Source organism: Littorina saxatilis, linkage group LG8 (genome assembly GCF_037325665.1).
Source record: "Littorina saxatilis isolate snail1 linkage group LG8, US_GU_Lsax_2.0, whole genome shotgun sequence".
In the NCBI taxonomy this organism is placed as follows: Eukaryota; Metazoa; Mollusca; class Gastropoda; order Littorinimorpha; family Littorinidae; genus Littorina; species Littorina saxatilis.
In genome coordinates this window covers 55,712,039-55,729,538 of record NC_090252.1, presented here as the reverse complement: position 1 = coordinate 55,729,538, position 17,500 = coordinate 55,712,039, and the positions used below count along the sequence as shown (strand labels likewise).

The following is a 17,500-nucleotide window of genomic DNA, read 5'->3' as shown; positions in this document are numbered from 1 at the left end:
ACTCTAACATTTGAAGACGTCACATTACATTGACGTCACATTATGACGTAAGGAGCGCGCCGAGACTAGTTGGCAGTCGTGTCCTTGTAAGAAGGCTACATGCAGACAGACAGATCTAGATCTAGTGTCTCGCTTTCTTGCACAGTGTCACCTATGCTTACTGTGTGTGTGCAGGGGCGGACGAGGGGGGGGTTTCTGGGGTTTCCGGAAACCCCCCCCCAGCCAAAAAATAAAAATATTTTTGTGTGTTTTTTTGGGTTGAGTTTCAATTTTGTGGGTATTAATCAGTGACAAAATCTGCTGCCTGGAACTGGTAATGATCATCCTCAGAATGCACCAGCTTGCACCATTTTGCATCCTTTTTTTCAAAATTTTCCGGGGGGGCATGCCCCCGGACCCCCCTAGCAAGCTAGGCGCTTCGCGCCGTTGGCTCGGCGCTTCGCGCCTTCACACCCATATCTGTTCACAATATACTTTTGGAAACCCCCCCATAAAATGAACTGATCCGCCCCTGGTGTGTGTGTGTGTGTGTGTGTGTGTGTGTGTGTGTGTGTGTGTGTGTGTGTGTGTGTGTGTGTGTGTGTGTGTGTGATTGAGTTTGTGTTACTGTTTGTCGATTTCTTACGTGAGCCTTGATGGCTTCGCCTCTTGTTTTGTTTGTTTTTTTCTTCTCCAGGCTGGGTTGACCATGTCATGGCGAGAGCACAGGCACTCGTCACGAGCGGGTCGGGATCAAAGTGGGCGGGGCCTGTGCGCTCTCAAGACTGCTACTATTACCATAAGAAAAGACCCCCCGTCCATCACAAGTGACAGCCAAGACATAGGCCCCGCCCACCCCGTGACGAGTGCCTGTGGGCGAGAGCTGGGCTGGTCGAGACTAAGGTTATTTTTGAATCTAGACAAATAATGGACATAGAGAGAGCGCGACAGAGTGAGAGACGGAAGGAGAGAGAGGGGTCGGGAGGGGGTTTATGGTGCAGTCTAACACACACACACACACACCTACACACACACACACACACACCTACACACACACTCGCGCACGTGCACACACATACACCCACACACACTTACAACAACGAAACCGTCTAAAATAAATGACATGATACTGTTTTAATCAATTCAAGTAAGCATTCGATCTGTCCATTATCGTAAGAAAATACAATTCCACAGTTGACTTTTCTATGTGTTCAAGAGATTTCGCATTAACATACTAATTAACAATGGTAATTAGTATTCACATGTAGAAAATACTACAGTGAAACCTTCAATGGAGAAAAAAATAACTACCGAAATCTACGACAACCACTACCCCCATTGCTTTTGAAGCTCTTGCTTTCTCAGATGTTCCAGCTACAATAACATTCGAGAACATATAAGTTTTTACTTTTTGTCTCCGCACAGATGCTAGTCATGCAGCGACACGACTCGAATGGTGTTTTCAATTGAACCCGAGGTTAAGCTAGTATTTATGTCCGTGTGGCAAGAATCAGACAGCAGAGCACATCCTGCAGGCTTGTCCATACCATTTGGGTTCCCCACACTATACTCTGAGAGCATAGTCAGCTTCACTCCGCTTTTGTTGAGTAGGCATGCTGGGTATTTTCGTGTTTCCATAACCCACCAAACTCTGACATGGATTACAGGATCTTTTCCGTGCGCACTTGGTCTTGTGCTTGCGTGTACACACGAAAGGGGTTAAGTCACTGGCAGGTCTGCACATAAGTTGACCTGGGAGATTGGTGAAATCTCCACTCTTAACCCATCAGGCGGCAGCGACCGGGATTCGAACTCACGGCCTCCTGATTAGGAGGCCGACGTCTTCCCACCACGCCACTGCGTCTGTCGAGGGTTCAATGCGATGAAGCCTGACTCTGTTCATCACTGGCGGAACCGGAATAAGCAGAGGTAGCCTGGCTGCCCCTGTCATCAGAGTCTACCGTTGACTCGCTCCAATCCATATCAGACTGCTTCCTAGAACCTGCAAAAGAGGAGGATTTGAGACTGCCTCACAGAGCTAGAGCCTGTATTCTTGTCACCCTCGAAAAATAAAGATTTTTCGTTGTCTTTGTCATTGTCATTGTCATTGTCTCTCTCTCTCTCTCTCTCTCTCTCTCTCTCTCTCTCTCTCTCTCTCTCTCTCTCTCTCTCTCTCTCTCTCTCTCTCTCTCTCTCTCTCTCTCCCCCTCTCCCTCCCTCCCTCCCTCCCTCCCTCCCTCCCTCCCTCCCTCCCTCCCTCCCTCAATACCTCCCTCAATACCTCTCTCTCTCTCTCTCTCTCTCTCTCTCTCTCTCTCTCTCTCTCTCTCTCTCTCTCTCTCTCTCTCTCTCTCTCTCTCTCTCTCTCTCTCTCTCTCTCTCTCTCTCTCTCTCTCTCTCTCTCTCTCTCTCTGTGTATGTACGCGTATTTCAATTGGAACCAGGTTTGTAAAACCAAAAATTAAACTTTAATCGATGATGATTTGATGTTATGAGACGATGTGTTATGGCCGGATGGAGAGAAAGACTTGCATGTCTTTGTAGCCGTGAATGATAGTCCGGCCCGTACACATCTCAAAACATCAAAACATCAAATCATCATCGATTAAATGTCCATCTTTCTGAAGCCTAGTCACAAGTGGCTGATCAATGATAGACTTGGTTTCCTTTTCGTTGTTCGAACCTGGTTACACAATATAGATCTACATGTAAACCCATATCAAAAGAAATTTAAGGGGCTTATTGTCCGTCAGGTCTTAATTGCCTATATTGGACATGAATTGGTATATACGATCAAAAAAAAAAAAAAAAAAAAGGGTGGGGCTGGTCAAAAGAGGGAGGATGACGGGAGTGGGGGTGATAAGATATTTAAGAGGATCTGTTAAGATTGAATAAGGTCGAGTACTTTGTATCACCTGAATATAGGTGGGATCCACATACGTATTCTGGGGGGATGGGACGATAACCCATATCACTCACGCACACACCCTTATATATCCCTATGTCCAAGCCTCACCCCCAGTGCTGTAACTGCTGACCGACTGCCCGTCGTCTGAGGGCAGTTGGATAACAGGCCTCCCAGTGACGTCTTCGGCCATGGTCAGCTGCTGCATCCTTCCCTTCCTGTCGGGTACGTTTAGACGAATCTGCACGTTCTGATGAGAGCCCCTTCTTGCCAGGCGGTTCCTTCTATGGCGGTATGTCAGTGTTGCTGGGGGGAGAGGGAATGGATGGATGGATTGAGAAGGGGAGCGATTAGTGTGAAGCGGTGTCTGAGGGTCAAAATAAATACACCCACCCCGCCCCCCGCCCCCAGACTACTGCATCTTGGACTAGTTATTCCTGGGTCAATTTTCCCCCGTGAAAAAATATCATGCGTTTGACAACTGCCACACAACCAGTCCTCCCCCCCTCCCCCCCGTTGCAAGCACGCACACACAAACACAACCACACACACACACACACACACACTGATAAACACACACACACACACACACACACACACACGCACTGATAAACACACACACATAAACGCGCACACACACACACACACACACACATATACATATATATTGCTATTTCATATGTTACGTGAATTTCCATTGGTCAATTGGGCAAAACTGAGCTCAGTGCAAAAGTGATATCGACGACATTTCCGTCGATATCAGTTTTGATATCGACGACCTCTGTATTGCTTCCCCACTTCAAAAACAAAAACACCTAAATTTAAAAACAAACAAATATATATGAAAATGTAATTATCCCAGAATTTAGTTGAGCAAGTGACTAAAGACTTTTTGAAAGAGAAGACATTTTAAAACACTGAAAAGTACAAGAAAAGAGTGAACAAAAAGAAATAATAATCAGAGGGAGGGATATGGAACAGCCAAAACTGAGACAAATACTTTACAGTTAATACAAAATGTCCAGAAAATTAGCAATATATCTAACATTGACTGACTGTGTGATGATATCTTCTGCTATTGGTCTGTTTCGACAGTGATATCAAAATCTCGACCTCCGGTCTCGATTTTGATATCACTGTCTCAACAGACCATAGCAGAAGATATCATCACACAGTCCGTCAATATTGGGTACTATATATATAGGCCTATATATATATATATATATATATATACACACACTACCACACACCTTCTCCTCCCCCTTCCAACCCCCCATTCTCTCCCCCCCCCCCACCATCTCCCCTTACCCCTCCCACCCCCACCCCCCTTCCTACACACACAGAGTACTAACCGACGATGACGACGCCACAAGCGAGGGCGACAACGAGGAAGGACATGCCGATGAAGAAAGGAGTGTCGGAAACAGCCTTTGTGCTTGTTCCCGTGCTCTCTGCCTCCTTGCAACCAGTCTCCAGCGTGCACACTGCCCACAACCAGAGGACAGGTATTGAACTGAACGGAACTGGACTAAACCTAACTAAACCTAACTGATCTGAACTGAAATGAACTGAGGTGGACTGAATTGAGCTGAGCTGAACTGAACTGAACTGAATAATTTGAAACCCTCTGTGATGCCGCATGTACTGTTTTTATGTATGGCCACAAGTGTTATTATCTATACGTTTTAGGATTATGATGATAGGAGTGCAATGCATTGGTACACATCTCTTACCAGCAACTCATGTGCGCGAGAGTGTGCGTGCGAGTATGTGTGTGTGTGTGTGTGTGTGTGTGTGTGTTTAAGTGTGTGTGTATATCTGTGTGTGTGTGTGTGTGTGTGTGTGTGTGTGTGTGTGTGTGTGTGTGTGTGTGTGTGTGTGTGTGTGTGTGTCCCGCGCGTCGCGATATAACCTTGAACGGTTGAAAACTACGTTAAACACCAAATAAAGAAAGAAAGTGTGTGTGTGTGTGTGTGTGTGTGTGTGTGTGTGTGTGTGTGTGTGTGTGTGTGTGTGTGTGTGTGTGTGTGTGTGTGTGTGTGTGAGTGTGTGTGTATGTGTATGTGTGCAGTGTGGATGTTGGCGGACATGCCTGTCTGGAGTACTTTGGGTGTTCTTACTTAGTATGTTTTATTTTGTCATATGTTGTTTGGTTGTTTTAAGAGCACTTTTCCATCCATTGTTTGATTATATTGACAATAAATGATCTTATGTCTTATGTCTTATGAACTGAACTTACCTGAGCTGAGCTGAGCTGAACTGAGATGAACTGAACTGAACTGAACTGCACTGAAATCTATTTTACAAGAATGACGATTTAAAGGCTGGGCCTTTCCTTACAATATGTACTTGATACAAACAAACACACACACGCAAACAAGAGGAGAGGTATTGAACTGAGCTAAACTGAAATAAACTGAACCGAACAGAACTTAGCTGAGCTGAACTGAAGGGACCTTTATTTACAAGGATGGAGATTTAAGCCTGGGCCTAAACTTAAACTGAAACGCTAAAGAAATTTAAAATATAAACGATATTCTAAGATATATTGTCTAAGCCGCCATTTTGGGGAGTGTTTTTGACGATTTGGACTTTGAAAAGTTCAACTTGAAGGGACATTTAGAAACACCTGCAATGATTTGCTCAAACCAGCTCTGAAACTATGGCAAATCATTACATGAATTTTAATCAGCGAGCGGGCTGTATCGCCCAGCTCTACTGTGTCAGGAGTCAAGACTTCCGGTCGTCATCTTTATTTATTTAGTTTTCATAGATACCCATTCATCAAAGCAGATCAGTACCGTTGGATTAAGGAAGTCAAATGTTCAGTCTAGTTTACGCATGCACATTCCGTGCCATACAGGGCTAGAACGCTTCGCACAACAGACAGAGGCACAATGTCGGTTGGAGAATAACAAGATCTGGAATGTCAGCACAGCATTCAGATTTGAAAATAGAACGCTCAAACACTAGTTCTAAGACCTGTCTCGTGTGTATAATTGTCATCTGTTCAACTCCCAAAACGAACTCTGTAGCTCTCGGCTTAATTTCAGAGCTGTATCTCTATGAATAGTGCATGAAATGCTCAGGGTCGAAAGGTAGGACGAACATTATGATTCGCTCAAAGAACGTCCCAATAAGAATGACATGAAAATCTGGTATGCCTACTCAAAACAGACGTTTTTAATTTGAGTAAATCAGCGCTCAAACGTTTATTTTAAGGTATTCGTGGTGTGTGGTCACATAATTACAATGCCCAACCTGAAATGTATAGCTCTTGGGCCGATGTGAGACAGTTTTCTTGTTAGATATAATTTCTTTAAACACACAACAAACCAAGCCAGAAAGATGATGAGCACCATTCCCTCACAAAGCGCCATCTGATATCCAGCCACACGAGCCTTGCAGTATCCATTCTTCTTGTCACACATCCCTCCCCCGTCACACACACACACACACACACACTCACACACACACACACACACACATACACACACACACACACACACACACTCACGCACACACACACACACACACACACACACACACACACACAAACACACACACACACACACACACACACACACACACACACACACACACACACACACACACACACACATACAGCATACCGTCACAAAGCGGCATCTCGAATCCAGCCACACAAGCCTTGCAGTACCCATAGTCACACAACCCTCCCCCGTCACACACACACACACACACACACACACACACACACACACACACACACACACACACACAGCATACCCTCACAAAGCGGCATCTTGAATCCAGCCACACAAGCCTTGCAGTACCCATTCTTCTTGTCACACAGCGCTCCCCCGTCACACACATACACACTGACACACACACACACACACACACACACACACACACACATACACACAGCATACCCTCACAAAGCGGCATCTCGAATCCAGCCACACAAGCCTTGCAGTATCCATTCTTCTTGTCACACAACCCTCCCCCGTCACACACACACACACACACACACACACACACACACACACACACACACACACACACACACACACACAGCATATCCTCACAAAGCGGCATCTTGAATCCAGCCACACAAGCCTTGCAGTACCCATTCTTCTTGTCACACAGCGCTCCCCCGTCACACACACACACACACACACACACACACACACACACACACACACACACACACACACACACACACACACACAGCATACCCTCACAAAGCGGCATCTTGAATCCAGCCACACACGCCTTGCAGTACCCATTCTTCTTGTCACACAGCGCTCCCCCGTCACACCGCCCACACTTGCTGCTGCAGTCTCCATAGTAACCATCATCACATGCTGCAACAACATTAACACTAAACATAAGCAAAGAAACTAATTTATTTTGTTTCAGAAAGAAAAGGGGACACAATGCCGTTTCCGATCCATCTTTTTTCTACACCGGAATACTCTCCCCTGATGTGTGCGTACGGAACGCGGATCGTATCAACTGATGCATGAAATTGATGCATCCAAAACCAAGAATTTGATGCGTCGTTTGGATGCATCAGAATTCTCGGGTTTTCTCGGAAAGTGCCGAGCAAAAAGCAAAATTTGAACCGGAATACGAAGCGAAACGAACTATTTCTATCAACTGATGCAGGAAATTGATACATCCAAAACCACGAATTTGATGCATCGTTTGGATGCATCAGAATTTTCGCATTTAAAAAAACACCTACCGTTCAAGGGCTTCTTGTGTGTAAGATCCCGATCGCAAAACATTTGCACAATAAGAAAAGGTTCGCCGAACACCAGTCAAAAACGATTCTTCTTCGGCCATGTTGAAAACGTCGGAAAACGAAAGTTTGAGTCGAAGGTCAAGGGCGTCAAAACTTCGTGTGCACAAAAGACAAACCACAAACAAAGCAAAAAATGCCTTAAAATGCATAATGCCGTGACTTTGACTTGTTCCTGATTTAATGGTATGTTGTACGTTTATTTTTGTTTCATCTAACCAATTTGTTTATATTCGTCAAAATGTCATTTCAAGTTTTTCCGTGCTCAGGCATTTCTTACGAAAAGACCGGAAATGAATGATTTTTCGCATGCGTACAAAACCGAAAGTGATGCATCAAAATGATGCATCATTTTCTAAAAGGATGCATCATTTTCGTATCGGATGCATCAGTTTTGGAAAATGATGCATCCTTTTTGAAAATGATGCATCCTTTTTGAAAATGATGCATCCTTTTTGAAAATGATGCATCCTTTTGTGAAAATGATGCATCAAATTCTTGGTTTTGGATGCATCAATTTCCTGCATCAGTTGATACGATGTTTGTTTGTTTGTTTGTTTGTTTGTTTGTTTGTTTGTTTTGCTTAACGCCCAGCCGACCACGAAGGGCCATATCAGGGCGGTGCTGCTTTGACATATAACGTGCGCCACACACAAGACAGAAGTCGCAGCACAGGCTTTATGTCTCACCCAGTCACATTATTCTGACACCGGACCAACCAGTCCTAGCACTAACCCCATAATGCCAGATGCCAGGCGGAGCAGCCACTAGATTGCCAATTTCAAAGTCTTAGGTATGACCCGGCCTGGGTTCGAACCCACGACCTCCCGATCACGGGGCGGACGCCTTACCACTAGGCCAACCGTACCAGTAGTTGATACGATCCGCGTTCCGTACGTGCGTGCGTGTCTTCTGACCGTCCTGTCTAAGTCGTACACGCGTGCCCTTATAAAATGCCCGAACTGTTCAACGAGGTAAACACCAAGTTTCAACTCAATTGATATATAAACAGCAGGTATCTAAGTGCGGACAGGCGGACAGACAGACAGACAGACAGACAGACAGACAAACAGAGTGAAACCCACAACACAGAGAAGCGAATTGTAACCAAAGTGAAACCTACAAACACACACCTATATACGATGGGGACATAAACAACAAATATCTAAGTGCGGACAGAAGGACAGACAGAAGGACAGACAAACAAACAGACAGACAGACAAACAGAATGAAACCCCTAGACAGAGAAGCGGGTTGAAACCAGAGTGAAACCTACAAACACACACACCTATATACGAAGGGCACCTACACAATAAAGAACTAGGTGCGAACAGAAGGACAAACAGACTAATATGTAAAGGGGTGTAAAACAAAAAGTAGAAATACTTACCCACAAGATCAGACAGCGAGGTGGTTTGTAACAGAAGGACAAACACACACACACACACACACACACACACACACACACACACACACACACACACACACACACACACAAACACACGTACACAAACACACACACTCACACACAAACACAAACACACACACACACACACACACAGTGAAACCTACACACACACACAGTGAAACCTACACACACACACAGTGAAACCTACACACACACACAGTGAAACCTACACACACACACAGTGAAACCTACACACACACACACACACAGTGAAACCTACACACATACGCACACAAACACGCACACAAACACGCACGAACACACACGCACACAAACACACACACACACACACACACACACACACACACACATACGGGGTTGGGTGGTGGTGTGTGTGTGTGTGGGGGGGGTTCGGGAGGGAGGTTCAAGCAAAAAGCAATGCTCACCTACAAGACAGAAAGGCGGTTTGTAACCAGGGTAACAGCCCTTGGTGCACGTTCCGTTGACAGCGTCACAGCGAAACCCATCCGGACAACTGCCGCATACCGACTCGCAGTTATCGCCGAAATAGCCTGCCTCGCACTCTGTGTATCGGGGGGCAAAATAGGCAACAGAACATGTTATAAATAATTTATAACAATCAAGCAAGATTAACTCAGTCAATCACAGTCACAAAGTGTGGTCAACGTTTTTTTCTTTATTCACCCTGAAAGAGGGTGTGTGTGAGTGTGTGTGTGTGTGTGTGTGTGTGTGTGTGGTGTGTGTGGTGTGTGTGTGTGTGTGTGTGTGGTGTGTGTGTGTGTGTGTGTGTGTAAAATGACCTCAAAGCTGACGTTCTTTGCATGGTCTGAAATAACAGACAAACTCAAAAGGACACACAGATTTAAATCGCTTAAATGTTTAAAGTCGAGGGATTTTCATTCAACTGGTTTCTTCGTGTCTGCGTAGCCATCACCTCAGAAGCTTACTTTTCCTTTGTAAGTCTCTCTCTTTCTCACACTCCTGATTGCTTTCCCTCTCTCGTCCATACCCGAACAAAAACCGGTGAATACACACAGAAAGTCAACCACACACACATTCAAAAACACCCACACACACTCACTCACACACACATACACACGCATACACTCACACACACACACACACACACACACACACACACACATACACACACACACACACACACACACACAGACACACACACACACACACTCACCGTCTTTGCAGTAGGGCAGCTTCTTGCCTGGTACGCAAGCGACACACTTGCCATCCTTGAAGTCACATTCCACGTCCTGGCTACACTCGCCACAGGTCTCCGTACAGTCCTGACCCCATGTGTTCTCCGGGCATCCTGATACCAAGTTAGAAACTATTCTTAGCTTGTTGCTTCGGAATGGGACACACACATCCTTGACGTCACACACACACACACACACACACACAGGCAGGCAGTGGGGGGGAGGGAGGAGGGGGAGGAAAGGGGTGGGGGAATTGGTTGAGTGAGAGAGACAGAGAAAGCCAGAGAAAGAGAGACATATGAGATATTGAGAGAGACATAAACAAAGAGAGAGAGAGACAAGAGAGATAAGACAGACAGACAGACGGACGGACAGACAAACACAGAGAGAGAGCTAGACAGACACAGACAGATACAGAAAGAAAGAAAACGAACGTACGTACAAACGATACAACGAACGCACGTGTGTGTGCGCGTGTGTGTACGTGCGTGTGCGTGCGTGCGTACGTGCGTGTGCAAGTGTGTGGGTGTGTGAGTGTTTGCATTTAAAAATACTTTTTAAATTTGCGTACGTATCATAGTGGATCAATCATAATGTTAAAAAAACAAAAACAAAAACAAAAACAAAGGTGAATCTGTGCTCTGATAAATGGTTTTTTGGCTCACGTAAGTGTAGCCTATGCGATCGTAACTTTGTCTGTCTGTGCGTGCGTGCGTGCGTCTGTGCGTGTGTATGTCTGTGGTAGAAACTCTAACATTTGAAGACGTCACATTACATTGACGTCACATTATGACGTAAGAGGGTTAGACGTCACGCGAAGGAAGTACTGACAGTCTCGGTCATTATTATTTTGAGCGGGCCGAGACTAGTTGGCAGTCGTGTCCTTGTAAGTAGGCTACATGCAGACAGACAGATCTAGATCTAGTGTCTCGCTTTCTTGCACAGTTTCACCTATTCTCTTTCTCTGTGTGTGTGTGTGTGTGTGTGTGTGTGTGTGTGTGTGTGTGTGTGTGTGTGTGTGTGTGTGTGTGTGTGTGTGTGACGGAGTGATTGAGTTTGTGTTACTGTTTGTCGATTTCTTACGTGAGCCTTGATGGCTTCGCCTCTTGTTTTCCTTCAAGTGAAAGGGAGCTACTTTGTGACCAAGACAAATCAGCGTTTTGATCCAAATTCTCCATGAGTTTTCTATTATTTGAGATTTGCTGGTTAGTTCGGTTGATAGGATGTGCTTTAATATACGATGGGTTAAAGAAACACGAAAATACCTAGCATGGTTCCCCGAAAGCGGCGTAAAAACCGTCCATACACGTTGAACCCCACCCTTGCTAAAACGTGAGTGAATGTGGGAGTTTCAGCCCATGATTAAAAAAAAAGAAGAAGAAGTTTTAGGGACTTACTTGTGCAGAATGGAGGATCGTAGCCAACAAGGCAGCCTTCGTCGCAGCGGCCATCGTCGTGAGGACACTTGGCCTTTCCTCCTGAGCACTCCCCGCACAGTCGTTGACAATTTGGCCCGTACTGACCGGCTGGACACTCTGTGGCACACACACACACACACACAGACCGAGTCACACAGACAGACAGTCACACAGACAGACACACAGACAGACACACAGATAGACAGACAGATAAACAGACAGACACACACACAGATCACACAGACAGACACACAGACAGACACAGACAGACACACACACACACACACACACACACACACACACACACACACACACACACACACAAACACACAGATTATACATTTTTTATTATTTTTTATTATGACTTTTGAATCAGGTCTCGACAGTTGTTGTTCACCTTCATCACAATGGTTTGGCAAGTTCGCTAAAGGCTGTCCTTGATAGCCAACTTGCACAATACACCGCTTGAATAGCTCTCCGGTGCGAAAGATGAGAAAGGTTCACTTCCCTGCGGTCAAACTGTTTGCTCTCACAAGCTCTGGCTTGTGTTAAAAAAAAAATTAAACTCGATCGCCTTTCCTTTGTGCACGGGCCATGCTTGGGTACTTTGAACGAACTTTATGATTATTCTTGCGGACATCATTGCCGCAGCCCACTGCTCACGGTAAAAATTCACAATCTTCAAGGCGAAGTGTCCGGACTGAAACGCAACGGCATCATTCTCAGAGAGCTATCCGAACATGCCCGCATTTTGCGGCAGATCTCGCAAGGCCACGCAAGTTAACGCACATTTATCGCGCGACTTGGCGGCGCTGACCAATAGGGCAAGTCGCCTATTGAGCCCGAAATCGACTTCGCGAAGGCTTTTTACCGGCAAATCAGTGAGAGAGTTTCGTGCGGCCAGCTTCGCGAAGGCTTTTTACCGGCAAATCAGTGAGAGAGTTTCGTGCGGCCAGCTTCGCGAAGGCTTTTTACCGGCAAATCAGTGAGAGAGTTTCGTGCGGCCAGCTTCGCGAAGGCTTTTTACCGGCAAATCAGTGAGAGAGTTTCGTGCGGCCAGCTTCGCGAAGGCTTTTTACCGGCAAATCAGTGAGACAGTTTCGTGCGGCCAGCTTCGCGAAGGCTTTTTACCGGCAAATCAGTGAGAAAGTTTCGTGCGGCCAGCTTCGCGAAGTCTATTTTGTGTAGTCGACTTAGCATAGTTAAGGACAGGCTTCAAACATCCCTGGTAAGTTTCCAATACCAGCCTCAACTTCGTTTCTGTCTCTCTTTCTCTGTCTCCATCTCTGTTTCTGTCTCTCTTTCCCTGTCTCCATCTCTGTTTCTGTCTGTATGTCTGTCCGCCTTTCTGTCTCTCTTTCTCTGTCTCCATCTCTGTTTCTGTCTCTCTTTCTCTGTCTCCATCTCTGTTTCTGTCTGTATGTCTGTCCGCCTTTCTGTCTCTCTTTCTCTGTCTCCATCTCTGTTTCTGTCTCTCTTTCCCTGTCTCCATCTCTGTTTCTGACTTTATGTCTGTCCGCCTTTCTGTCTCCCTTTCTCTGTCTCCATCTCTGTTTCTAAATGTCTGTCTGCTTTTCTGTCTTTCGCTCTTGTCTGTGTTAGATTATGAAATAGCTTTCAATGACTTTCACAACTACCGTCCAACCTGCCCTGGCGACCCCCTCTCGGAGGCGACCACCTGCACGCAACGTAGGATGAGGCCAGGCACGTTTCATGATATTGAGGATTGCAGTTTCCCTCTCACACACAATATTCCAAAATAATAAATAGTCAAACAGGGGCCAAAAAACAGTTTGCACCAAGAGTTCAACTTTTTATTTATCCAAAACAGTAAAAAAAAATTATATGAACATTCGTATTTCCAAGATGATTGGCGTTCCAAGACGCTATATCCTAAAACCCCAAAAACATGCTTTTACAACTTCAGTGCATAATAACTGCCCAAAGGTGCTGTTTAAAGCAACCATTGATAATAATGTTTAACATACTCCTTGAACACATTAATAAAAACGGTTAACTTGCAAATAAAGGGACAGTATTGATCAGAACAATGGTAAGATAAAGGACGCTACTTATATTTTGTACATTTTTTATCTTTATCGTTTCCTGTAGACCTCAGAAGTTCTAACCAGCTTAAGAAATCATTCTAAAATCGAAAAACAAACATCTATACAGTTTGTACGCAAAGTAGATTGATATTTGACACAGTCACACAGACATACGTGGGCTATGGGGCAACCCTACCCCCTAAATTTGAAAACGGGGTCAATTTCTTAACTGCATGCATTCAGCAAAACAATCCCTAAAAATTTATTTTTTTCACAAATGAACTTATGACTTTAGAAAAGCATTCAAAAATGCATATATACAACGCTTTTTCTTTGGTCCCAATTCAAGGGGGTGTGCTATTCTCAGGTAACACTGTGAACGCTCAAATGAGACTTGGTCACATGTCAAAATAGTAATCCCCCCTGTTGTTCATGGTTCGTTGGTGGGATTTTTTTTTTATCTGAGCCATTGGCAAGCATGAAATGTCATCAACATTAGGAAAGACATAGTATCTCCCATTGTCTTTTGCGCGCAAACACTTCACACAGATCTCCTCTCGATCTGGCCCATCGGGGAAATGGGTTGACTTGGGGAGGATCACCGCCCTGTATCTCTCCACCTTTCCATCCATGCTGACAAAGTCAGCGGTCACAAAGTCCCCAACTTGAATGTCTCACTGTGGGACAAAGAACCTGGTTTTCACGACTGGCACCACGCGGCATCCAGTGGCGTGTTGTGGGTAGACGTCCATTGATTTTGATAATAATTTTTATATTTTTAATTTTCAGACCTTGTTTTTAATCCGAATATAACATATTTATATGTTTTTGGAATCAGAAAATGATGAAGAATAAGATGAACGTACATTTAGATCGTTTTATAAAAAAATAATTTTAATTACAATTTTCAGATTTTTAATGACCAAAGTCATAAACTAATATTTACGCCACCAAGCTGAAATGCAATACCGAAGTCCGGCCTTTGTCGAAGATTGCTTGGCCAAAATTTCAATCAATTTGATTGAAAAATGAGGGTGTGACAGTGCCGCCTCAACTTTTAAAAAAAAGCCGGATATGACGTCATGAAAGACATTTATCGAAAAACTGAAAAAAACGTCCGGGGATATCATACCCAGTAACTCTCATGTCAAATTTCATAAAGATCGGTCCAGTAGTTTACTCTCAATCGCTCTACACACACACACGCACACACACACACACACACACACACACACACACACACACACATACACCACGACCCTCGTCTCGATTCCCCCTCTATGTTAAACATTTAGTCAAAACTTGACTAAATGTAAAAAGAAAAAAAAAATCAAAAAAATGGGATAGCGGCGAAACGGGATTGCGCCAAAATGGGATGCGGTAGTAAAATGACGCTTGGCTTGTTAAATGTCGCCAAAATGGGACGGCGGCAAAACGGGATTGCACGTAAATGGGATATTGCGCGAATTATAAACGAAGGAGTAGGCCCTAAGTTTCTCGTACGAGATGTTTACTGGGAGTAAATATTTGGGGAGTAAAAATTTAGTTCCTTGTGAGTTCTTTTTTCGTACAAGATTTTTACTGGAAGTTTACTCCGTCCGAGTCAATTTTTCGTGGAGTAAAAATTTTTTGTTACACCGGTTCATGACCGTTGTGGTAACGAGCGCACATTGTTGTCTCTATATATTGTGTTCCTACGAATCGAAAGTACGATCGCCAAGCCAGTCTGTCATTGAAGGCAACGTTCGATATTTCCGTCTGTCAGCGTTGCCAACGTTCGACAGATTTTACTACTGTTACTCACAAACTTTCAATTTACACAATGAAATGCCAATAACATGTACACACAAGAATGGGAGACGAAGGGAAAACCTACTAGCGATTGAAATTATGCAAACGAACTCACAAATCCCTCACTTTCCGAATGCAAACGCTGCAAATCCGTATGCGTGCGTCGCTGTGCCGAACGTTGGGTTGACGAACGTTGCTGACAGACGCAACAAAACTTGATCAAAAGGCACTAAAAACGATTAAATGTTTTACTCACTGGGTATCGCATTCCTCTTTTTCTTCCTGCAGACGATATGAAGCGGTTGAAACGTCGTTTCCGATTAAAGGCTCGGTTATTTCCGTTAAAAACGAAGTTTGCCGAACGTGTGATTCAGTCTACAGACACCGGTCGGATCACAACAAAAATGTTCATTCTTTGCGATTTTGTGATACTGTTGATGATACACCTGCTTTCCAGTGAAGAACATCAATAAAATGATGTTCACAAGCAAGAATAACAGACAAAAGCACGCGATGTGTAAAATTAGGCTTTGCTTTGCAAACAAAGCACGTGTTTTTTTTACTGACAGACACTTTCGGTGGTGATTGAAAATTTTTCCAGAAACGGTTTTATGCTCCCATTTGATATTGTTTCCCTATTTTCTCTAGTCAGAGACTAACCTTGTGTATAAATTGAATTAATAACCCCATTATCATAAGTTTTGTGTGTTATTTTCGTGTCTGTTGAATCACACTTTGAGATGGGGTCATGTGACAGAAGGAAATGGTGTCTGTCAGGATTCACACGTTCGCTTCGAAAAACGCGCTCAAATAATTGCTCAAACTCAAACATTTTAGCTTTTATTTATTTTTTTGTATTGCAAATACCATACTTACTCATGCCAAGCAGAAAAAATGATGAAAATCAACACAGTAAGCAAGTAATTTGAAGGCAAAGTTTACACACATCAAAGAGTCTGATTACCGTGAAACCTGCCGCCAGACGAAGTTTCCCTCCATATAATGAATACCTTTCAACGGCGACCACCTGCCCACCACGACTACTCCGTAGGATGAGGCCAGACGAAGATTCCCTCCATATAATGAATACCTTTCAACGGCGACCACATGCACGCAACGACTACTCCGAAGGATGAGGCCAGACAAAGTTTTCCTTCATATAATGAATACCTTTCAACGACGACCACCTGCCCACCACGACTACTCCGTAGGATGAGGCCAGACGAAGTTTCCCTCCATATAATGAATACCTTTCAACGGCGACCACCTGCCCACCACACACTATTTCAATGCTGTGGCGATTTTGCTATCTCAGCAGCAGGCAGCTTGGAGCAGGCAGGCCAATTATAGCCGACCCTGCGCTCGCGGTGACCTCTTTCCCGTTTCGCGCGGAAATGCTAGCTGCACAAAGGCTTGTACGTCGTACTCTGGAACTGTACAGCTGTGTGGGCCAGTGTGAAAAAAATACGTGTTTCTTGGTATGAAATGGACTGGTTTGCATGACTTGAATGTTGGATTACCGTCATCTTGTGTATATTGTTACTCTGATATTCAGGCTTTGTGTATGTGCAAACTAGAGGTCCGCGGAGAATCGGTTTATTTGATTTTGAAGTAATTCTTCTGTCGACTGTACCGGCCGGTCGTTCTTTCTTCTACTTCCAATAAGCAGAACGTGAACATTGTATACCATTTTGTAACCACGCTCAATGTTTATACCACCGACCGACTGTGATTCTGATGTTGCCGTCAGTAAGTACTTAGTCTAAACTGTGTCATAAGAGTGAGAATAAGTGCGCGGATGTTTTTGTGTTTGACTTTGGAGCAGTTTTGTTTCGTTAATTCACGCGCCTCAACAGTGCAGGCACGGTTTGGAATTGGAACAGGCACTCGACTCTATTGCATTTAATCTATTCTGTTTTTTGTA

At 44.5% G+C, this 17,500-nt stretch overlaps 1 protein-coding gene across 1 annotated transcript in view; it reads left to right on the top strand.

The window, feature by feature from the left end:
* Window positions 1-17,500, top strand: part of LOC138973874 (uncharacterized) — a gene marked incomplete in the record, with an annotated part of 89,085 nt that overhangs the window by 61,533 nt on the left and 10,052 nt on the right.